We start from the raw sequence: 24,842 nt of genomic DNA on the forward strand, positions 1-24,842 counted from the left end.
AACTGAACTGAGGGGGGAAAGTGCCGTAGAAGCACTTGTGAACTTATGGCAAACCTACCTCAGAGTTTATACTGCTCCAGCGATGGCAGGTAGGCCCACTCCTTCACTACTCCAGAGTCACTGACTACTACCTGCATATCATTTTTATATTTTATATTTACTTTTTTTTTTTTTTGTCTGTGTGGGTTTGCTTTGGGTGTCTGGTTCTGCCTCACAGCTCATATAAAAGGTGCAGTGCTAAAACAATAAAACAATATAAAAGTGTTGGGTTGTCCTGGGATCCCCTCATCAGCCTATGTTCTCCTCTGTTGTTTCTCTAGATACTCGTGGCCTTCCTCCCCTATCCCTTATTTTTTATTGATCATATATCAGTTTTTTCCTTTTTTTTCTCTCTTTTTCCTTCCCCTTCCCTCTTCCTACCCCCCCCCCCCCCCCCCCTCCCCTTTGTTTTTTTTTTTTGTTTTGTTTTTTGCTACTCCTGGATATACTGATTTTGCCAATCTGTCAAAATACTTATATCCAGTGGTGCTGTCTCTACGGGATTATATGTGTTCCCACAACACCCCTAATTCATAGCTATGGGCTTTGTTCGCCCCCCTCACTATTAAGACCCATGTCTTTCTATCTTGTTTGATCTTAAATATATTATTGAAATGTGGGATGCTTCCTAATCCATGTGTAGTTAGCCTTCCTATTCTTGATAGTTGTATTCTTGCTATGCACTACCTACAATGGCAAACACTGCTATGATCAAGTTCCTCTGACTCGTTTGTATTTACTGACATACTATTGTTTTTGTCGATTTGTCTTGTTTTATTGCAATACCAATAAAGATACAACACAATATAAAAGTTCATATGCGCAGGCAAGTTCCCAATGGGTGTTCACTCGTGATGCAAATTTTCATGCAGGTAACAACGTGCAGAACCTCCACCACTGATGACACTGATGACACTAGCCGCTCACCTCATATCATGGACCCCTGAATAAACAGTCAGGTCAAATCTGCTCTCCCATGCAGGGTCAATAGATACATTTCCATTAGGTCAAGATCACAGGCAACACTGATACGCTCCACCGATCCCGATTTCCTTATAGAGATTACCAGAACTCTACACAGGTATGGTACATGGAATAAAAGAACAAATATAGTGCTCTCTGCTAGACATGTGCACAGCCAAAAAATTCGTTCATTTTCGTTTTCGTTTCATTAGTTTATTATTTTTTTTTCGTTTTCCTGGTCATTCGTTATGATCGCGATTCGCAAATTCGTTCATTCGTAAATTCGTAAATGCGTTCATTCGTACATTCCTAAATTCGAACATTCGTTCATTCGTACATTCGTTCATTCGTACATTCGTAAATTCGTAAAATTGTACATTTGTAAATGAGAAAATTCGTAGATTTGTAAATTCGAAGTTTGAAAATCCAAAAACCCGAAAATTCAAAAATCTGAAATAGTAACTAACTATTAAATTATAGGTACTGTAATTTCCTTTCAAATTTGACTGTCAGTGAACGTAACAAATACGAATTTATCCAAAGTTACAAATGATCCAAAATGAATGCTGCATCTAAACAAATGGAACGGAACAAATTAATAATAAATAATAATAATAAAACGTTGTTATTATTATTATTGTTATTTATTATTATTAATTCATTATGTTCCATTCCATTTTTTCGGATCATTCATAACTTCGGATAAATTTGTATGTGTTATGTTCACTAACAGCCAAATTTGAAAGGAAATTACAATACCTATAATTTAAAAGTTACTAGTAATTACTAACAGTTAAGTTATTATTAGTTAACTATTATTTCAGATTTCCGAATTTTCGAATTTACAAATTTACAAATTCACTAATTTACTAATGTACGAATGTACGAATGCCCGAATTTACGAATGTCCAATTTTATCGAATTTACGAATATTCGGGAAAAATTCGTTAAACGGGTTTTCGTTAATTCGGATATTCCCGAATTAACAAATTTGTCGAAATTCGTTAAAAAACGAATTCGGAACGAAACGAATTGCACATGCCTACTCTCTGCGTCCAACTTGATTTATTCAATAAAAGAATGCAACTTACAAGCAAGGCACTATCCCCTAGTAAAATGTAATGTAATGGTTGAGCAATTATGTTATAAAAAGTTAATATGCGCTTTGATACTTTTCCTGGTGTTGCCGGGTAAGTGTGGAGTCCCCGTAATAATGTGTAGCATCCCCTATCCGTGTTTTTTGCTAAAAAATTACTTAGAGACCCCAAACATTATATATATATATATATATATATATATATATATATATATATATTTAGCAGAGATTCTAGAGAATAAAATGGTGATTGTTGCAATATTTAACATATATATAACACGGTATTTGTGCAGCGGTGTTTTAAATGCAACTTTTTGGGAAAGGTTGGGACCCTTTCATGAATTAAAAAAAAACGAAACAGTAAAGTTAGCCCAATTTTTTTCTATAATGTGAAAGATGATGTTACGCCGAGTAAATAGATACTAAACATGTCGTGCTTTATAATTGCACGCACTCGTGGAATGGCGACAAACTACGGTACCTAAAAATCTCCATAGGCGACGCTTTAAATTTTTTTTACAGTTACCAGGTTAGAGTTACAGAGGAGGTCTAGTGCTAAAATTATTGCTCTCGCTCTGACGAACGTGGCGATACCTCACATGTGTGATTTGAACACCGTTTACCTATGCGGGCGCAACTTATGTATGCATTTTCTTTGCTGCGCGAGCCTGCGGCAACGGGGGCGCTTTAAATACATTTTTTTCTTATTTATTTTAATATTAATAATTTGCACTTCAAAGTATTCAGATCGCTCTTTTCGGTGATTCTGAATACGGTATATTTTTTTAAAACCGGCGCCATTGGCAGCCGAGTAAACGGGAAGTGACGTCATGACGTCGCTTCCGTGTTTACAATTAGGAGGCTGGAACGAAGCCGCTTACGGGGCACTATTCATCCCACTGACACCAGTGATGGGCACCATTAGCCCCACTGACACCAATGATGGGCACCATTAGCCCCACTGACACCAATGATGGGGCACCATTCCTCCCACTGACACCAATGATGGGGCACCATTCCTCCCACTGACACCAATGATGGGGCACCATTCCTCCCACTGACACCAATGATGGAGCACCATTCCTCCCACTGACACCAATGATGGGGCACCATTCCTCCCACTGACACCAATGATGGGCCACTATTCTTCCCCCTCATTCCAAAGGTGGGGAACTGTTTACTCCCACTGACACCAGGTAATTTTCTACTCCCGCTGGCCACAGACTGGCCTCTTTAGTAAACTGGCCCTTTGTTTAGAAAGTTTGGAGACCCCTGCTTTAAATAAATGTCAATGGCTTGGTATTTATGACAGCTATTTTATCTGAGGAAAATTCCCAAAAGATGACCTTTTAGGGGTACTTAGGGGTTTCGGAACCATTGCTCTCCAGCATGCTCAAAGGCCTATAGCTGCAGGTTGGCCACTGTACAAGCTTCTTACGGGGCAGGGGTGAGTGGGAATAAATCAGCTCTCTCCGTAAAGCAATGTAGAAAAAGTGTCAGCATTATATATATAAATACATAAAAGTATCACTTGCCCATTTAAGTTTTTTTACTGCTGCGAATTTCTGTGTATCTATTTTACGATGCGGTTGCATAAGAACCGGCAGACACCCAATAAATCTCGCAGTGTTCCCAAAACCACGGGTAAAATGGAATCGTTACACGTGAAAAGCCTTCAGCAAATAATCCCCCCTTCCCCATAAAAGGGCTAAAGGGGCAGCCAAAGAAAAAAAAAGGCCTAGGAGAAGACAGGTCCTCAGTACAGGGCGTGGAACCAGAGACTGTCTGGAGCTGTGGCCGTCAAAGTAAAAATCCCCGCCGTGTCCTCCTTGACCTCATGCATAATAGCACACAGAAAACTCATTAAGGTTTCCCCACTCCGCTCGCAGACCTTAATTCTGCTTTGCGCCAGCCCAATTTCGGCGATGATATATGTGAAAAATAATTGAACTATATTTGAAAATATATTGGATATTACCGCTTACACACTGCGGGATTTATTGGTTCGATCTATCACCTCTGTGTAACCAGCAGAGAGGGAGAGAATGAAGACAGACACCGAGGAGCAGGCATCTTGGCACATTCACCCTTCCCGCGGGAGAGGACAGAGAGACAACAAAAGCCGTGGATAGTCAGATTTATAAAGAGTGACTTTTATTGCCCGATAAAAGCTCAGCTATAACTACCTGCTGATAACAGCAGCTTCACTTAAAGGAATAGAAGATGTGCTGTCTATGGGTCCTTGGTGTGGAGGATAGATCTACTGAAGGGGGGGGTATGGCTGGCACAAAGGGTTCAGTACTGAGTCCCTGACCTGGAACAAGCGTCCACCCAGAGCCCCCAACTCCAGGCAAACAGCAGCATGCACAAATCAGGGGTTCTCTACCTTTCTTCAGTCATGGTGCCCTTTAAAAGTACGTGAAATCTCCAGGCACCCCCTGAAACCATCAATGGGAACCTGAGCCTGGGACGATGCAAACATCCACCTCAACTTCACGTCAGAAGCAACCCTTCATATCGGAGTCATCAAAATCTCCACCTAGGGTTGCCAACTTTTCTTCAAGCCAAACCCAAACACTTTGGCAGCCTGGGACACCTTTGGGTGCCCCAAGGAGAGTGGTAATGTGGTGCACATAGCGTGCCACAGTGAACAGTGGGTGTGGCCAAATCGCTCTTGCTGACATCATTGCCCTGCCCCCCCAGTGATGCCGAACCTAATCCCAGAGAGCCGCCCGCAGCTCCCGGACAGCTACAGATTTGTGTGTGACTATCTTGGTTTCTTAGGGAGCCACAGCCTGGTCTGAATAATGTGTCTGGGTTTCAGTCCGCCTGGAACCTGGACACATGATTCAAAACCCGGACTGTCCAGGTCAATCCCGGACAGGTGGCAACCCTATCTCCACCCCAACACATCAGAGTCTTCCCCTTCATCTCATCAGAGACCCCCCTATCATAGAATCTTCTTATCACATCAGAAACTCCATCTTCCCCATCAGAGGCCCCTTTACATCAAAGTCCCCTTACACTACAGAGTTGCCCCTCTCACGTAAGGGTCTCCCCCCTATCACATCAGACTTCCCCCAATCACATTAGAGTCCCTCCACCCCATCACATCAGAGTCCCCCCCTATCATAGAATCTTCTCATCATATCAGAAACTCTATCATTCCCATCAGACGCCTCCTATACATCAAAGTCCCCTTATACTACAGACTTGCCCCTCTCACGTAAGGGTCCCCCCCTTCTATCACATCAGACTTCCCCCAATCACGTCAGAGTCCCCCCACCCCATCACATCAGATTCTCCCCCATGACATCAGGGTCCCCCCTTATCATAGAATCTTCTCATAACATTAAAAACTCTATCATTCCCATCAGAGGCCTCCTATACATCAGAGTCCCCTTATACTACAGAGGTGCCCGTATTATGGGTCTCCTTCCTATCACATCAGAGTTACCTTGATCACATTAGACTCTCCACCCCATCACATCAAAGTCTTCCCCCTTATTACACCAGAGTCCCCCGCAGCATAGAATATTCCCATCACATCAGAAACTCTATCATTCCCATCAGAGGCCTCCTATACATCAGAGTCCCCTTATACTAAAGAATTGCCCCTATCACATCAGAGTTCCCCTGATCACATCAGAGTCTCCACCCCATCCCATCAAAGTCTTCCCCCTTATTACATCAGACTCCCCCCAGCATAGAATATTCTCATCACATCAGAAACTCTATCATTCCCGATCAGAATCCTCCTATACATCAGAGTCCCCTTATACTACAGAGGTGCCCCTATCACATTAGGGTCTCCCTCCTATCACATCAGAGTTCCCCTGATCACAGCAGAGTTTCCACCCCATCACATCAGAGTCTTTCCCTTCATCTCATCAGAGACCCCCATGTCATAGAATCTTCCCATTACATCAGAAACTTCATCTTTCCCATCAGAGTCCCCTATACATCAGAGTTGCCCCTCTCATGCCAGAGTCTCCACCGCATAACACCAGAGTCCCCCTATCATAGAATAGTATATTTTGATCACATCAGAAACTCAATATTTCCCATCAGATCCTCCCTATACAGTATATCAGAGTTGCCCCTATCATGTCAGGGTCCCCCTCCCATCACATCAGAGTCTCCATCCCATCACATCAGAGCCCCCCCCCCCCATCATATAATCTTCTCATCCCTTCAGAAACTCCATGTTACCCATCAGAGGCCCCCTATACATCAGCGACTTCCCCCTTATAACATCAGATTCTCAAACCCTCAACCCCCCCACCACCATGTCAGAGTCCCGCCTATCATAGAGTCTTCTTATGGCGTCAGAGTACCCCAGTCACATCAGAGTCCCCCATTACATTGGAGTTCCCCCTATAATAGAATCTTCTCATCCAATCAGAAACTCCATCTTTCTCATCAGAGGCTCCCTATACATTGGAGTCCCCATGTGCATCAAATATGCCCCTATCATGTCAGGGTCTTCCTCCCATCACATCAGAGTTCCCCCAATCACATCAGAGTCTTTCCCCCATTACATCAGAGCCCCCCCCCCCCCCCCCCCCCCATCATTGCATCTTCTCATCCCATCAGAAATGCCATCTTTCCCATCAGATACCCCCTATACATCAGAGTTGCCCCATCACATCTATACAAAGCACTAGCTTTGGTCTGTTGTCACCCCTATTCGTTACTAAACATGTCTAACTATGTCATCTTACAACTAGTTCTGTATGCTGGTCCCTGCTCTCTACCCCACACATGGTTCTACAACTTCTGGGACACATAATCCAGGAAAAGGACGACATGTAGCACTTTCCTTATATCCCTCGCTTGGAGAGGTGAGATTTGAACCCTACACCAGGCACTAACAGCCTTATAATGCTGGGTATCCTGAGATACAACACTACTGCCTCGTACACGCGTTCGAATATTCCGACAACAAAATCATGGATTTTTTTCCGACGGATGTTGGATCAAACTTGTCTTGCATACACATGGTCACACAAATGTTTTTGTAAATTCCAAACGTCAAGAACGCGGTGACGTACGACGAGCCGAGAAAAATGAAGTACAATAGCCAGTGCAGCTCTTCTGCTTGATTTCGAGCATGTGTGGAATTTTGTGCGTCGGAATTGTGTACACACGATAGGAATTTCCGACAACAAAACTTGTTGTCGGAAAATTTGAGAACCAGCTCTCAAACATTTGTTGTCGGAAATTCCGACAGCAAATGTCCGATGGAGCCTACACACGGTCGGATTTTCCGACAACAAGCTCACATCCAACATTTGTTGTTGGAAATTCCGACTGTGTGTACCTGGCATTAGAGTATATCTACAGGTGCAGCTAAATCGAGTGTATAGTGTCCTTCGCGCTTGTCAGATGTAAAGTTTAAAAATAAGAAAATTACAAAACTACTTAAATGGTGACACTATATAAAATCGCATAATAGGTGAATCACAATATTGCAGCAAAATTGGGGTGTTCACACCAACACTTAGTGAAATATAAATTATAAAAGAATTTCGCGCAATATAAAATGCCAATAAATCAATAAATGAATAAATACATTCACGTGTGTCAAACGTATGCAAAGTGTGCAGTTGAAAAAAAACGCGACATTAAAGAGTGCTAATTAAATGGGTTATCACTGCAAAGGATAAATTATCTCTATAGTGCAGCAAATAACCAAAAAATGCTATCTTCTAGTATTGTCAATTAATAGCAACATAAAAGTGCGTGAAAAAGTAAACCTAGTAAGCAGCTCTAGATAGAGCATAAATAAACTAATGTGCAAATAAATACATGACATATAAATATATATATATATAAAAAGTAAATGATCATATACAGTCTTAGGACATCACTCCACAGGCTCATACGAGGTATTGTGTTGAGTAAAAGTTCTCATCAACACTCTAATGCTGTTGGTGTATCCACTAATGGTCTCTTAGGACCCTCACTTTCATGTTGTAGAAAAACAGCATTCAGTAGTATAGGATTTTTTATTCTGGCAGCTGTCACCGAAGTCTTTGCTCTCTCTATGGCTGTTCCTCACTCAATCCTTCTCTGTGTCTCCAAGGTGGCTCTCACAATAAAGGGGGAGATGCAACAGAGATAGGGGTATAACAACATAAACCTCCAACAAAATGGAGACTACACAACTCCCTTCAGTCCCAAGGAAAATGGCCGCTAGATTAATAGAACATATACTACAAGTAAAATGGCGGCTTGAGAATTTCCGGTCCCATAAAATTTAAGCCAACCCACATCAGCCAATCCGGTTCCCCAGATGAAGACACGTGACGGTGTCGTAACGCGTAGGGATTGGCTGAGCGGTATCATACAACTTGAAGCACAAGTGAGAGGGCGCTGAGAACGCCACAACCTTTTCTAACATTACTCTGCCTGTTTTTTATCTAATAAATGTAAGAGCATTACTTTAATAAATCCCCCCCCCCCCCTGATTTTAAAATGTTATAACACTAGTGGAGCCTTTGTTTTCTCCCCCTCCCCTATCTCTGTTGCATCTCCCCCTTTATTGTGAGAGCCACCTTGGAGACACAGAGAAGGATTGAGTGAGGAACAGCCATAGAGAGAGCAAAGACTTCGGTGACAGCTGCCAGAATAAAAAATCCCATACTACTGAATGCTGTTTTTCTACAACATGAAGGTGAGGGTCCTAAGAGACCATTAGTGGATACACCAACAGCATGATCATGCACTCTTTTCACCTCATGCACAACAATTAAATAGAAGAACGGGATTTTATTACAGACTCTTTTATCTAGCTACCCTTGTTATCTCCACACTAGTACTCCAATACCCATCCCATTAGAGTGTTGATGAGAACTTTTACTCAACACAATACCTCGTATGAGCCTGTGGAGTGATGTCCTAAGACTGTATATGATCATTTACTTTTTATATATATATATATATTTATATGTCATGTATTTATTTGCACATTAGTTTATTTATGCTCAATCTAGAGCTGCTTACTAGGTTTACTTTTTCACGCACTTTTATGTTGCTATTAATTGACAATACTAGAAGATAGCATTTTTTGGTTATTTGCTGCACTATAGAGATAATTTATCCTTTGCAGTGATAACCCATTTAATTAGCACTCTTTAATGTCGCGGTTTTTTTCAACTGTACACTTTGCACACGTTTGACACACATGAATGTATTTACTTATTTATTGATTTATTGGCATTTTATATTGCGCAAAATTCTTTTATAATTTATATCTACAGGTGCAGCTCATAAAATTAGAATATCATCAAAAAGTTAATTTATTTCGGTAATTCAATTTAAAAAGTGAAACTCGTATATGTTATATAGATGTGTTACACACAGAGTGACATATTTCAAGCATTTCTTTCTTTTCATTTTGATGATTATGGCTTACAGTTTGTGAAAACCCAAAATTCAGTATTTTTAGAAAACTTAAATATTACATAAGACAAGTAAAAAGAAAGGATTTTTAATACAGAAATGTTGGCTTAGTGAAAAGTCTGTCCATGTACAGTATAGTATGCACTCAATACTTGGTCAGAACTCCTTTTGCATGAATGACTGCATCAATGCGGCGTGGCATGGAGGTGATCAGCCTGTGGCACTTCTGAGGTGTTATGGAAGTCCAGGTTGCTTTGATAATTGCCTTCAGCTCATCCGCATTGTTGGGTCTGGTGTCTCTCATCTTCCTCTTGACAATACCCCACAGATTTTCTATGGGGTTTAGGTCAGGCGAGTTTGCTGGCCAATCAAGCACAGTGATAGCATGATCATTACACCAGGTATTGGTACTTTTGGCAGTGTGGGCAGGTGCCAAGTCCTGCTGGAATTTAAAGTCAGCATCTCCATAAAGCTGGTCAGCAGAGGGAAGCATGAAGTGCTGTAGAATGTCCTGGTAGAGGGCTGCGCTGACTTTGAAATTGGTAAAACACAGTGGACCAACACCAGCAGATGACATGGCTCCCCAAATCATCACGGACTGAGGAATATTTTACATTTTATTTGGAAATCAAGGTCCAAGAGTCTGGAGGAAGAGTAGAGAGACACAGAATCCAAGTTGCATGAAGTCCAGTGTGAAGTTTCCAACGTCATGTGACGATTTGGGGAGCCATGTCATCTGCTGGTGTTGGCTGATCACCTCCATGCCACGCCGCATTGATGCAGTAATTCATGCAAAAGGAGCCCCGACCAAGTATTGAGTGCATACTATACTGTACATGGACATACTTTTCAGTAAGCCAACATTTCTGTAATAAAAATTCTTTTTTCTAATTGGTCTTATGTAATATCGAAATTTTCTGATGTTCCTGAATTTTGGGTTTTCGCTAGCTGTAAGCCATAATCATCAAAATGAAAAGAAAGAAATGCTTGAAATATATAACTCTATGTGTAACACATCTATTAAAATATACGAGTTTCACTTTTTGAATTGAATTACTGAAATAAATTAACTTTTTGATGATATTCTGATTTTTATGAGATGCACCTGTAGTTTTAAGACCCAATCGACAAAAAAAAAAAAAAAAAAAAAAAATGTGTTCTTATTGCCGATTGCATTCTTTGTGGACAGATTTTCTTTCAGTTCCTGTCCTGGTGACTATGGCCAGCTGTACATGAAATAACGGGAGAGCTGCCTAGCAGAGGACACACCAGTGAAACCAAACCCAAGGTTCTAATCCTTCCACTTTAATATCATATAAAGGAAAAAACTCAAGTTATTATATGTCGGGTTTAAAGATGCCTTAAAAGTCCACCTCCACTTTTTGCTGCCCACTTACTCCACTTACCCCTAGCTAATCTCTGTTTTTTAAGGAAAAAAAAAAAATTGAAAAGACTTATGTATGTAGCGCTGGTAGATTTGCGATCTACCATATGTTAGGTAAATTTAGTAACTTGTTCGTTAGGAAGGTTAGGTTTGCCTCTGTTCCAGCTTGGCTGACATTGTGTGTGTTTCCGGACTGACCGGTGGGTGTCACTGTTATTACTGGTCGGTATTGGAAAGGCAACGTGTCGAAGTGTATGGATGCTCTTCTGTCCCAGAGACAACTTGGTGAAGGTGGTCCTCCGAGTTGCATTCTGGGCAAGGGTATTTATGGGACAGACGCCATATTGAGGGGTTCGTTTTACAGCCACCTGCTGGCCCTCCTGGCCGACAGGTATGCGTTAGAGAGCAATCTCGTGGTCCTCCGTTCCGGAGGCCCATATCGCTGCGGCGCAGGGGTGGGCCCAGAAGCTTGTCTGGGGTCTACCACAGCAGCCAAGGAATGGTCCTGAGCTGTCTATCCAGAGGGAAGAAGATGGACAACCGAGGAGATCCCAGGGGAGGACCCGTCATGGAAGGATCATGCAGCGTGCTGGTCTGGAGAGGGGCCTGGTGACTCAGTTGGAGGACGTATCCTAAAGTAACTATACAGCATAATGTTGCCAAGTTGGCTTAAAGGTTCAGGCACTGTGACTGACGTTCATTGCAGAAAGACCAATACATCCCGTGGCAGAGGATAGTACAGGTTCATCCCAACCAAGTCTGTGGCAGAGACTTTTGTTCGTGCTATGTACTGGCTGCTAGGCAAGTGAGAGAGGCCTATCCAGGCGAGCAAGGAGTGTGTTCTACCAGGACATTTGTCAAGAATCTTACAAGAAGATATTTGAGTTTTTTCTGCAGTTTTCCTTCTGCCTCTTTCCTGCTACTTCCTTAGTAAATTGTTTAATAAAGCATTGAAAAGGTACTCAGGTGTTGGTGCTTATATCGTCCAGCGGTAAACTCAATGGAACCCTAGACCCGGTGCCGGTGAAACAGAGGGAAGCAGAGTGAAGGTAACAGCCCGCTTAAACCAGCAGCTCCATCGAGAGTTATTGCTACATGTATTTACCTGAAATTGTAGTCATGTGACAAGCCAGGTTCCCATTCTTTTTCTTGGTCTGTAGTATGGGAGGGTTCTTCAAGAGTAGCCACATAGTTTACAGGTGGTTTGGACATTTCCTATTGGCTGCCAGAAGTTTCCATCACAATGTCCTGCAATATTCCAGGATAACACCATGGCATCATGGTACAAGGGGTGGCAACAAGCCTGGTTGGTTGGTCTGGAGTGCAGCTTCTGATCAAAGCTCTCAATTATTGGCAACATGCATCATCTCCACATGGCAGCCAGGAGTGGGAATTGGGGAGGGGGAGTGGGCTTTAAAGTATACTTGAAGTGGTTGCAAACCTCAGACATGATATATGAACAAAGCATATACCTCTATAGTGTGTACTTGTCTCAATTAAGAGCACTAAGCGTCATTTCTGTCTGTTGCTCCATTCCTCTGCTATCTGCAAGAGTCACTCCTGACACCAAGTGACACTGCAAGAGAAAAATGGCGACAGGGGAGGTAGCTCCATCACACAGCCTGTGGTTGACAGCCTCAGCTCTGTTCTTGTGTGCTGTGTCCCTTCCCTTCAATCAGCTCTCGCTGAGCTCTGCAGAGTGTAACTTCAGCTCCCTGCTTTCTGAAAGCATAGACAAGCTTTATAAATGCTGGACATTGCATGGATGTAGAGAAGGAAAGAATGCAGACAAACAGGTACAGCCTCTGTAGGAGGATTTGTTTCATCTCTGTGTATCACCTGAGGCCAGACAATTCACTGGGTATGTGTTATGCCGCGTACACACGATCGGCAATTCCGCCAGCAAAACTCCGATGAGAGCTTTTTGCCGGAAAATGCGACCGTGCGTATACTCCATCGGTCTTTTTGCTGGCGGAATTGCAGCCAGCAAAAGATTGTGAGCATACTCTCAATTATTCGGTCGGGAAAAGTTCCCCTCCAAAAATGCGATCGTCTGTGGCAATTCCGACGCGCAAAATCCCTACGCATGTTCGGAAACAATTTGACGCATGCTCGAAAGCATTGAACGTCATTTTCTTGGCTCGTCGTAGTGTTGTACGTCACCGCGTTCTTAACGGTTGTAATTTCAGCAAACTTTTGCGTGACCGTGTGTCTGCAAGGCAAACTTGAGCGGAATCCCGTCACAAAAACCGTCATATCTTTTTCCGACGAGAAAACTGATCGTGTGTACGCAGCATTAGTCTCTCCCAGAAGGAAGGATTTTTTTGTTTTTAAGGAACAGTCTTTATATTGAGCTCTGCCTGAGACTTACTGGGACTGGAATAGTAATTGAGTGGCAAAGAAACAGATGGAAATCAGTAACTAAGGTATGAATAAGGAGTGCAGGTGAATGAAGAAAGTGGTAATAAGTCGCTGATGAAACGCATATAACATAAAATCAAGGAAGGATATATCATCTGAACTAAAGTACTACCACATGAGATTAATATACTGCATTGACATTACAAACTTACACCTCCCAGAGGAGCTCAGGTATTATTGCCTGAATTCAATATATATCACGGACTTTGAAATCCTAAAACTTGCTTTAGTTTGCCGCTCGGCAGAACGATTTGTGTGTGTAAAGTATAAGGACATATTAAGCACTGCCAGTAGATGACCGAGTGGGAGCAGCAATTGAGTGATAAAGTGGATGAAACTTTGTAACAAAGCTCTGAAAAGAAAGTTGTTAACAAGTCGCTGCTTAAAAACGCATATATAAAATTAAATGCAGAATGACCAGGCAGTGGGGTGTTTTCAGTTGTGTTAAACTTAATAGAAGTGTTATGGTATGAGCAAAATATACCTTACTGAACTGGCATTTTGGTACTGACTCGGGCTTATCATCCAGGTAGTAGGATTAGTATAAAACCTACTTAGCACATTAAGAACGATCAATGGTTGAACGATTTGGAGTGGTAATTATCTGAATTTAGGTATTACCAAATGAGTGTAAAATACGGCATTGACTTCACATACTGGCATTTTCCAGAGGAGCCTGAGTGAACTCAATACAGTGAAACCTCGGTTTGCGAGTAACGCGGTTAACGAGCGTTTCGCAAAACGAGCACTGTATTTCTAAACATCCTAACTCGGTTTGCGAGTGTTGCCTTGCAACACGAGCAGGACTCAGGCCAAAAGCGGTGTGCAGTACCGCTTTTGGCCTGAGGTGGGGTGTTCGCCCCAGTTCGGCTGACCTCGGCAAACCTCGGAAAGGCTTGTGAACGGAGTCTTTCCAAGGTTTGCAGAGGACCGCCGAAGTGTGCTCGGGCCTTTTCGGCCGTTTCCGAGGCTCTCAGGCGCCCCCCGCCTCTGGACGCATGCAGTATTGCATCCCACTGAAGTCAATGCGGAACTAATTATTTTGGTTTACATTGACTTAAAGTGGGGTTCCACCCAAAAAAAACAAACATACCTGAAAAATTAAAAAAAAAAACAAAAAAAACATTTGGATATTTTTTTTTTTTTTTACTTACCTCTAAATGCCTGTTGCTAGGTGGTCCCTCGTAGTCTGCCTCTTCCTTTGCCTGGGCTGGTGACATCACTTCCGCCTCGGCACAGGAAGGGCTCCGCTCTGTTCCCTCCCCCCTGTCATTCATCTGGGACCCATTACAGGTCCCAGGTGATTGAGCGGCCAATCACGGCGCGCGGCGCCGCTCGCGCATGCGCAGTGGGTGCCAGGCTGTGAAGCCACAGCCCGGCGCCCACAGTTGAAATGCCGGCGCCGACGAACGGAGGGGGGGGACGAGCAGGGCTTCGATCCCCCGCATCACTGGACCCTGGGACAGGTAAGTGTCCAATTAAAAGTCAGCAGCTGCAGTATTTGTAGCTGCTGACTTTTAATTTTTTTTTTTTTTTAATGGACCCCCTGGGTGGAACCCCACTTTAAATGGGAAAACTCGCTTTGATATGCGAGTACTTTGGATTACGACCATACAGTACTCCTGGAACGTATTATGCTCGTAATCCGAGGTTCCACTGTATATGTCATTGACTTTGAATATACATACTTGCTCTAACCTGTGGCCCTTGATAAAATGATCTCTTTGTGCATAACGTTTAAACGAGATTAACAGAATCAAGGAATGATATGTTATTTGAACCAAGGTACTACCATATGAGCTTATCTTACTACATTGACTTTGCAAACTTGCACCTCCCAGAGGAGCTCAGGTACTAGTGCTTGAATCCAATATATTTCATTGACTGTTGAACCCTAAAATCTGTTTTAAACTGCCGGCTGGCAGAACGTTTTTCTGCTTTTTCCTTTTTTTTTTTTTGGGTGTAAAGCTTAAATGGCATATTAAGCACCGCCAGTGGATGATGGAGGGGGAACAGCAATTGAGAGATAATGCAGATGAAACTGTGTAACAAAGTTATGAAAAGTAAGCTGCAATAAGTCGCTGCTTAAAAACGCATATAAAAGTTTAAATGCAGAATGATCATGAAGTAAGGTATTCTTAAATGTGTTAAACATACTGCATTGATTGGGCAAAACCTGTATTTTTCAGAGGAACGCAGGTATCATCAAATTAACTAAATATATCTTACTGAATTAGTAACTCGGTACTGGTTTAGGTCTACCTTCCAGGTAGCAGGACACTTGTGTGAAGTGGTTGCCCCCTAAGGGGCGGACCCCTCTAAAAGGAGAGCGCAGGGTTGCGTGAAAAGTCGCTTTACGGCCAACGCTGTATCCTGGCCTAGGCCAACAAGGCCCAGGCCTAGGGCAGCACTTTGCAGGGGGGCAGCACGGAAAGAGTCCCCGCCGGCTTGCGCTACACTGTTAGTGTAGCGCTAGTCTTATAGGGCGGACTAGGCTGAGAGGCAAATTAGTCTAGCACCCCCATAAAGCGGCTGCACTGCTTCCAGTATGCGGAAGGCCGGAATTCCTCAACTGTGGGGGGGGGGGGGGGGTGCTTCTAATTTTGACTGTCCTCCCATCCTGGACTACAAACCTTCCTCACCGTGCTATGTGTTTTCTGCTATACCATTGGCATGGTAATATCTTCTTATGCTCTCCATAAAATTATCAGTAATTTGTGCTTAAAGTAGAACTATAGGCAACACTTTTTTTTTTTTCATTTTGGATAGAGTAAGGCAGGGTTATAGCCCCTGTCAGTATATTTTTTACCATCCCTGTCCCATTGCAGAGATTTCCCTTCACTTCCTGCCCCATAGCCGAACAGGAAGTGAGAGGAAATCTATGCAAATTAAGGGAATCCATTGCCCCCCCCCCCAGGCCCTCAGAACTAGTGTCCCCACTAGAAAAAAATTTCAGGGCCGGTCTTAAACAGCAAGGGGTGTGACCTTGACAGGAAGGGGTGGGTCATATTTAAATTAGGGGTACATCAGTTTAGTCAGGCCTAGGGCAGCACAAAACTTAAATGCACTACTGCTTACGACTGCAACTTGGGAATATGCAGTATGCAAGAGGCTAGCATACAGTCCCCTCCAAAAGTCTCTCTCCCGGCTAGGTCTGTCACATTTCTCTCCTTTCGGCAGGAGACTAACACAGGAGGAGTCCCCAGACGGGTTGACTCCGAAGTTAGTCCATAGTTCCAGTCCTCTAATGCCTGTACCCACACAGTACCCCAAACAAATTGTTCCAAACAAAGCATTACTCACCCAGCCAACCTCTGCCTCTCTCAGAGAACATATCTGCTGCTGGGGAGAGGCTTGGACTGGCCCTTCTCCCTGGAGTCCTTTCTGCCGCTGGAGAGAAGACAGGGTGTCTGGGCTCACTCCGTCATGTTGTTGGGGATCTGGGCTGACTGCCCAGCATCCCTGGGATATACAGGTGGAGACTGAAGTCCCATCCACCTTCACAGGAAATCCATCCTCTGTTAGTTGAGGGCAGAGTCCAGCAGTACTCGGTCCTGTTGCCAGCCCCTCTGCTGGAAACCCCACACCATCTGCTCCGCCTCTCCCTTCTCCCCTGGTATCTGCTGCTGGGAAGTGATTGCCACCTTCTCACGCTGAGCCTCCGAAACTGCCACAGGTGTGGGGCAGAGGTCTTGGACCCTTTGTCCGGTTGCCAGCGCTTCAGCTGGGGAAGTTCCTTGTAACTTCACAGATACTTCTGTTGGTGCTGGGCAGAGCACAGTGAAGTTTGGCCCTAATAACAGCTCCTCTTCTGCTGGAGGCTCACCAGGTTGTTTTTCCTCAGCAGAAAAGTCTATCAAATCCCCTGTCTCTGCAACTGGTGTCTGGCGATAAAGGTTCACCATCTCCTGTCCCTGGAACCCAGAAGATGCTATCAGTGCTGGGCAGAGGTTAGCAGAGCTCTGCCCTGTTGTCAGCACTTCAGCTTTGGGGATAGCGATCTCCAGATTTTCTGGACAGGCACATTCCTCCATCCAAGATCATCCAATGCAGAAACAGGTTCATCAAGGTCAGTCAGCACTTGCTGCACCCGCCATAAGACCTCCGCCTCCATAGCTGAGTGTGCAGGTTGGCAAAGCACACCATTACTCTGCCACATTGTCAACTCTTCAGCCAGGATTTCAGAGTTGTCAACTGGTATTTCCTGATAGTCCCAGGCAAAGGGAGCACCACCCTGCTGCTGAGCAGAGTCTAACAGCTGTTTGTAGGCGATCTCCAGCTCCCATTCCTGAACGGCCAGAAACTCCAAATCTTCCTGTGCCCAGTGCACTTCTGAGACATTCAATCTCCGCTCTCTGTGCTCCGTTATTTCCTCCAAACACCACTCCCGATCACTCCCAAAGTCAGGGTCCCTGGACAGCCTCCAGTACAACAATCACAGGCCATCATAGTCAAATCCTTCCGTGGGGCTGTCATCCGCTGTCCACGGGCTCACTTGGGTTCAATACCACTGGAGGGCTCTGTAGCTCTCGTCCAACCGCATTTCTGCCCGGATCAGCCTGCTTAACTCGGCTGTCCACTCCTGGTTTGTCTGTTCCCCCAATAACAGCAATCGTACTTCATACTGCGACCAGTACCTTACATGGATGGAGGGGAGAACTTTTCCCTGGTGTCGCTGCTCACAGGCTAGCGCTTCCTTCCAGAGTTCACAGCGGATAAAATCAAACCATTTCAGCAGGACCTGCTCTGATACTGGTCCTCTGCGCTGTATCTGCATCTCTCGCAACCTCCTTCTGAATTCCTCTTCCATGGTGGCTGGTATCTGTACCTCTCCTCTCCTGCTATCTGGACCTTGGATCCAGGTGATGGTTTGGATGTGTTCACGGCAAGAAAGCACGATCCCACCATTCCCTCCATGGCTCTCAAGTAAGTCTTTCAGCGTGGCTCTCCTGCAGGCTGGTTTGGAGTGTCCCTGGAACTGGAGAGCAAATCCCACGGCTGCCAACCATTGTAATGAGCCCCTTTGCTCGCTCGGTTCCACTCTCTCCTCTGCAGCTATAGAATCAGATTGCAGATTGCAACATCTGATGGTTCAGTCATCCGATGCTCCGCGATTAGAACTACAGCTATGTGCCGTTCTAACCCAGTTGTAATAACTCAGAACAAACACCAGGCAGGCTGTATGTAAGTTCAACCAGGAATCTCTTTTATTGCAATATACAGGCTCTTTTATACACTAAAAGAGGAGGTGCAGACCTCCTGCTCATATTACTCTAACAATACAGCTGTAACCTAATTAACCTAATTAACATGAGCTAATTAACTAATCCCTTTAGACAGCCTAGATGACTCAGACATGACCTTTAGGCCAGACTGGCCGTCTTGTAGTTCAGAAAATCCAATCAACATTATCACAATAGCAGAGTTAATTAAACACAAACAACAATGGGGATCTAATGACTCTTAGATCCCATACTAGAGACTTATTTACAATACACATTTTAGCAGACAACAGATAGGTAGCTGGAATTGATGACATTAGCATTTAACAGTAGGAGTCCCAACGGTATGAATCAGTCACTATTCCAATATGGCAAATCCAGGGTCCCCAGAGTCTGTGTGTCCTGGGGGACCAGGACCCGAATCCACAGTAATAACGCCTCAAGGGTCCCCAGGCATACAGCTCACAAAGAGCACAAATGCCAGGGACCACGATCGATCGGCAAGAGGCTAGCATACAGTCCCCTCCAAAAGTCTCTCTCCTGGCTAGGTCTGTCACAGATCCAGGAAATGAAACAGAAGATACAATAACACAGTTGCAAATCCATAGGCATTGCATATTGAACGTCTAAAGACACTGGAAAGAATAAACTTTATCTATAAGGGGAAATCAACCTGGGGAGAAAAAAGGCAGCAAACAAGAAACCCAACATGAGAGGTAGAACTGTAAAAGGGACTGAGCCCAAAACCCCAAAAGAGAGCCTGAATACGAATAAGATCCAGAAGTACTTAACAAAAGAGGGGAGCCCAAAACGCCCGGGATCTGAAAAACAACAGGGGACTAAAGAAAATAAAAAAGACCCCGGGAAAAAGAAAGGAGAGATACAGGGAAAAGCCAGTACAGATAACACGATAGAAAGTGAAGCAGAGACAAGCAGAATGGAGGGACAACGGATCAGCGCTCAAATGCCAACTAAATTGGAAATAACAGAGACGTTCGTAAGATTAGAAAACTCCATTAAGACAAAAATAGCATCAATGCGGGATGATCTGGGGCAACTGTTGAAGAGGGTAGAGGAAACAGATGAAAAGACAGAGACGCAAGCTCAAGAAATAAAAGACTTAAAAATACAAGTTAAAACCCTGCAAGCTGACCAAAGGAAAGTGCAATATAAACTGGAAAATCAGGAAAATCATAGTAGTAAGGCAGAAATCGAGGATCAGGGCAATCCCAGAAGACAGGGGAGAAGAGTTGAAAAAAACAATGAATAAAATATTTAATCCCCTCTTGGATAGAAGAGAAGATTTATGCCCCGTACACACGGTCGGATTTTCCAACGGAAAATGTTCGATGGGAGCTTTTTGTCGGAAATTCCGACCGTGTGTAGGCTCCATCTGACATTTTCCATCGGAATTTCCGTCACACAAAATTTAAGAACTGGTTCTCAAATTTTCCGTCAACAAAATGCGTTCTCGTTAATTCCGATCGTGTGTACACAATTCCGATGCACAAAGTTCCACGCATGCTCGGAAACATGCAGAAGAGCCACACTAGCTATCGAACTTCATTTTTCTCGGCTCGTCGTACGAGTTGTACATCACCGCATTCTTGACGTTCCGAATTTCCGATAAGATTTGTATGACCGTGTGTATCCAAGGCAAGTTTGAGCCAATATCCGATCGTGTGTACACGGCAGAAGAGTTAAAGATCGATCAAGTACATAGGATCAAATTTAAGTGCGGATGTTCCGCGTAATGTTATAGTCAGATTTCGAATTGTACGAAGATAAAGCAGAAATCTGGAGTAGACTGAGAGGTAAGCCGCCACGGAAGTATGAGGGAGTGGATCTTCGTTTTTGCAGACCTATCAGCAGAAACACTGGCAAGAAGAAGGCTTCTAAAACCACTACTGGATCAATTGAGGGCTGCAAACATCAAATATAGCTGGGGGTTCCCTGCATCTATAATAGCCCAGAAAGAAGGCAGATCAGCGAGATTAAAGTTCCCTGAGAACTTACAGGAATTTTGTAAGAAAATAGATATCGAAATCCCACATACCCCTGGTTGGTTGGAAAGAGGAAGAATTCCATTGGAAGAAGAAGGACATTGGCAAAAAATGCAGAAAGCTGCAAGAAGAACATGAGGAAAGGAGAGGGAGGGAGGAAAAAAAAAAAAAAAAGGAAAAAAAAGAGACTGCCTAGGAAGTGACTCTGATAGACGGAATTAAGAAGGTTCTGGGGTGGAGGTTGAAGGGGGGTGGGGTGGATGATGGTGGAGAAGAATGAGGCTGGTTATTGGGAAAACCCGGGGCTTCTGTGGGTGGTTAGTTTCCCCCCCGCCCCCCCATCCAGACGGGGGGTTGGAAGTAGGTGGTCCTGGTCGGAGCTCCACCCTAGGATCGGAGATCCGCAGGAAGGATATGGAGAGGGACTCCACCTCTGATTCAGGGGCCGGTGAGTGGCCATGGGGGGAGGGGGGGAAGGGGAGGAGAAGGGGAAGAGTACATGGGGGGGAGGAACACCCCGCAAGAAAGTAATGTAGTTACCCAATATAAAACCTCGACAGTTAGAATAGTACCAACCCAACATAAAACTTTGATATTTTAAGTGTTAAGAATAAAACAGGGGAATGTACCCCATTTTTTGATACTCCATTTTCACAAGGACAAGCTAAGAATAGGGACGGAGGCATCCAGAAAGAAGGGGGGAACCTTAAAGAGTAAATTATGACATCAATTAATTTTTTGACATACAACGTAAGAGGGTTAAATACGCCAATAAAAAGGCATAAAATCCTGAAAGAGATTGGGCAATATAAGGCAGGGGTAGTATTCCTACAAGAGACACATATATGCCATGAAACAAATGTTAAGCTATACTCAAAACAATTTCCCACATGGTACTATGGTGATTCAATGTCAAAAAGGTCAAAGGGGGTGGCAATTCCTATGGAGAGGGGTGTTCGGTTTCTATTGGAGGATAGATTGATGGACCCCAAGGGAAGATATCTCTTCCTAAGAGGGAGGTTATATGAAATGGAGTGTACAATATATATTGCCCCAATAGAAACCCAAGAAATTATCTGAAAGAGGTGATGGGAAAGTTAATGGACTTTAAAAAAGGGAAAGTGATAATGGCTGGAGATTGGAACTATTATATGGGCTTGGATAGTACGTCCCGTGCACAGGGGACTAGGAACATTTAACTAAAAGCGATAAAACAGAAGCTACATCAATGTCAGATGGTAGACGTATGGAGAATACAACACCCTAAAACTCGAGACTATACGTTCTACTCCCCTGTGCATGGGACGTACTCTAGGATTGACTACATAATGGTAGAGCATAGATTATTGGATTTGGTGATTGCAACAAATATAGAAATAACTACACTATCAGATCATGCACCATTGGCCATGAAAATGGGGGTAACAGGGATGCAGAGACAGCCTTATTCATGGAGGTTAAACGAAGACTTGATTTAGGATAAGCAAGGGGGAGAGATAATAAAAAAAGGAAATCGAACAGTATTTTTGTTTAAATGATACTAATGAAATATCAAATGCCACCTTGTGGGTGGCACATAAAGCCTATATCAGGGGGATTTTGATATCACTGGGTTCCAGGAAAAAGAAAAAGAGAATTAAGAATATGAAGAGGTTAATAAAGGAAATATTTGAACTAGAGCAGGGTCATAAACAAAATAGAGGGCAGGACCAGGCTCTCTATCAAGAGCTAGTAATAAAAATGGATGAATTAAAAGATCTAATAGAACAAGAGACAAGAAAGACATTTAACAGAATTTCAAAGGAAAGATACCAATGGGGCAATAAAAATAGTAAACACTTAGCTAGGATGTTGAGGAAAAAAAATCAATAAATTATATAGAAAAAATCCAGAATAAAGAGGGGGAAATATTATATACGACAAAAGAAATCGCTAATGTGTTTCAAGAATATTATGGATCCTTATACTCGGTAAACCAGATGGGACAACAGGAAGTAGGAAAATCGAGAGGATAAAAGAGTATTTAAAAAAAGTTAAATTATGTAGAGTAACTGAAGATATAATTGCTAATTTGGAAGCACCCATCACAGAGGAAGAGATAAATAGGGCATTAAAAGAATTAGCATCAGGGAAAAGCCCAGGCCCTGACGGGTTTACCACTCAGTATCTGAAAAAATTTAAAGATATATTAATACCAAAATTATGTTCATATATGAATGGCTTAGGAACACTTTATGAGATAAGTGGTGAAGCCTTATTAGCATTTATAACAATTATCCCAAAAGAAGGAAAGGACTGCTCTAAATGCTCAAATTATAGGCCTATATCGCTGTTAAATGCTGATACGAAACTGTTTGCAAAAGTCCTGCAAAGAGGATGAAAGACTTAATGACTGGACTGGTCTATGCTAACCAGGTAGGTTTCGTCCCGGGAAGAGAAGGGAGAGACAATGGGGTGAGAACGTTGCTCTTGCTACAAAAAATAAGAGAGGGAAAAATCCCCGGTCTACTTCTGTCAATCGATGCCGAAAAGGCGTTTGACAGAGTAGACTGGGGATTTACTACATTGGAAAAAATGGGAATTAGCCCAAGGATGTTACAGTGGATTCAAACATTGTATAAACACGCAACATCAAGGGTAAAAGCTAAGGGAACATTGTCAGCCCCCTTTAAAATGTACAACGGGACAAGACAGGGTTGCCCTTTGTCACCGCTCTTGTTTGTTTTAGCACTGGAACCTCTTCTGGCATCAATACGAGAGAACCCGGATATAACAGGCTTTAAGATAGGAGAGGAAGAACATAAACTGGCTGCATTTGCAGATGACGTACTAATTGCCCAATCTGTTAAAAGAACTAAAACTTTAAAATTAATCCGAATAAGTCAGAGATATTAAATATAAATGTAAGTCAACAAGAGGAGCAGAGTTTACAGCAGGAGTTTCCCTTTCCGTGGAGGAAGACTGAAATAAAATATTTGGGGTTAAAATTAACAACATCACTGGGGAAAATATACCACGCTAACTATATCCCATTATTAGAGGAAATAAAAATGGAACTAAAAAAAATGGCAGCAAGACCACTTTCAGGCGCAGAGGAGATTAGAATACATGGAGGAAAGAAAGTGAAAAAGAGTGACGTTGAAGTGCAAAATATGGCGTAGGTAAAAATACACCAACTAGATAATGTGCAAAAAAAAATACATGTAGAGTGAAAACGTGAAAATGTGAAAAAATATGCATAAACCAGGAAAAGAATGAACAAGTAGCATTAAGAGAATCATGAAAAGTGATACACCTGTTAGGTGATGATCATAGAAAATCAATATAAGTATAAGGTGAAGAGAGTGAAGTAGAAGAGTAAAGCGAGACCGTAACCTATGGAATTACCTCTAAGTAACGGATACCGAGTATTGGTGTGATGTGAAGCAGGCAGTGCAAACCGGTCATCTGGTCAACTGTGAGTGGAGACGCCCAGGTGGGCCGGTCAAATAGGGCGGACACGCACCAACGTCACGCAAGTGTGATGATGGACGGGAAGCGTCTGCCCGCCAATGGCGCCAAACTTATTCCTGTCAGCACATCAGCTAGATGGAAAAATGCTGAGATAACCAAGTGGCACCCAAAGGTGACGTCACTGGTGCGGCATGTGCGTGGCGTCGATACGCACGAGGCTATCTGCCCCCATGACACCCGTCAAAACCGAAGGGTAGCAGGGGGCGGCGCCTGATGTGAATCGCAGCAGGCACGATGAACAACATCCACTAGGGATGAAAGAACTGCGGAAGAATAATACGTAAAAAGGGGTCACATACAAAAACCATGCATCGCAAATATACATAAACAGTAAATAACATCCAGAGGGTAGGGGTCATAAGATAGAATCCTGTCTATCCCTAAGGTAAATATATAAGCGTAAAAGAGGTAGGTACATGCTACCCATTGTGTTGAAGCTCTGCCTCCATCCCGGTTTCAACATGCAAAAAAAAGGGGGGAATGTATACCTCCATATACTGGGACTTTAAATGAAGCGCACAAGGAAAGTGGGTAGTGCGCCTCCATCCCTAATCTAAATTCAAAAAATAATAAAAGAGTATGGGACTTTAAATGAGGCAGGCTCAAGCACAACGTGAGAGTAAGAATTTATTATACATGAATGTCAAATTGCATAACGTTGTATATGACAAATAATTGCTCAATGCATATGCAGACATCTTGGAAAATACATAGCATACATATAAACAGAATTTAAAACATGATTACCATAACAGGGGAACAATTGTACATATTTCATAGGTATTATGAAATAG

The sequence above is a fragment of the Aquarana catesbeiana genome, linkage group LG06 (genome assembly GCF_042186555.1).
Source record: "Aquarana catesbeiana isolate 2022-GZ linkage group LG06, ASM4218655v1, whole genome shotgun sequence".
NCBI lineage: Eukaryota > Metazoa > Chordata > Amphibia > Anura > Ranidae > Aquarana > Aquarana catesbeiana.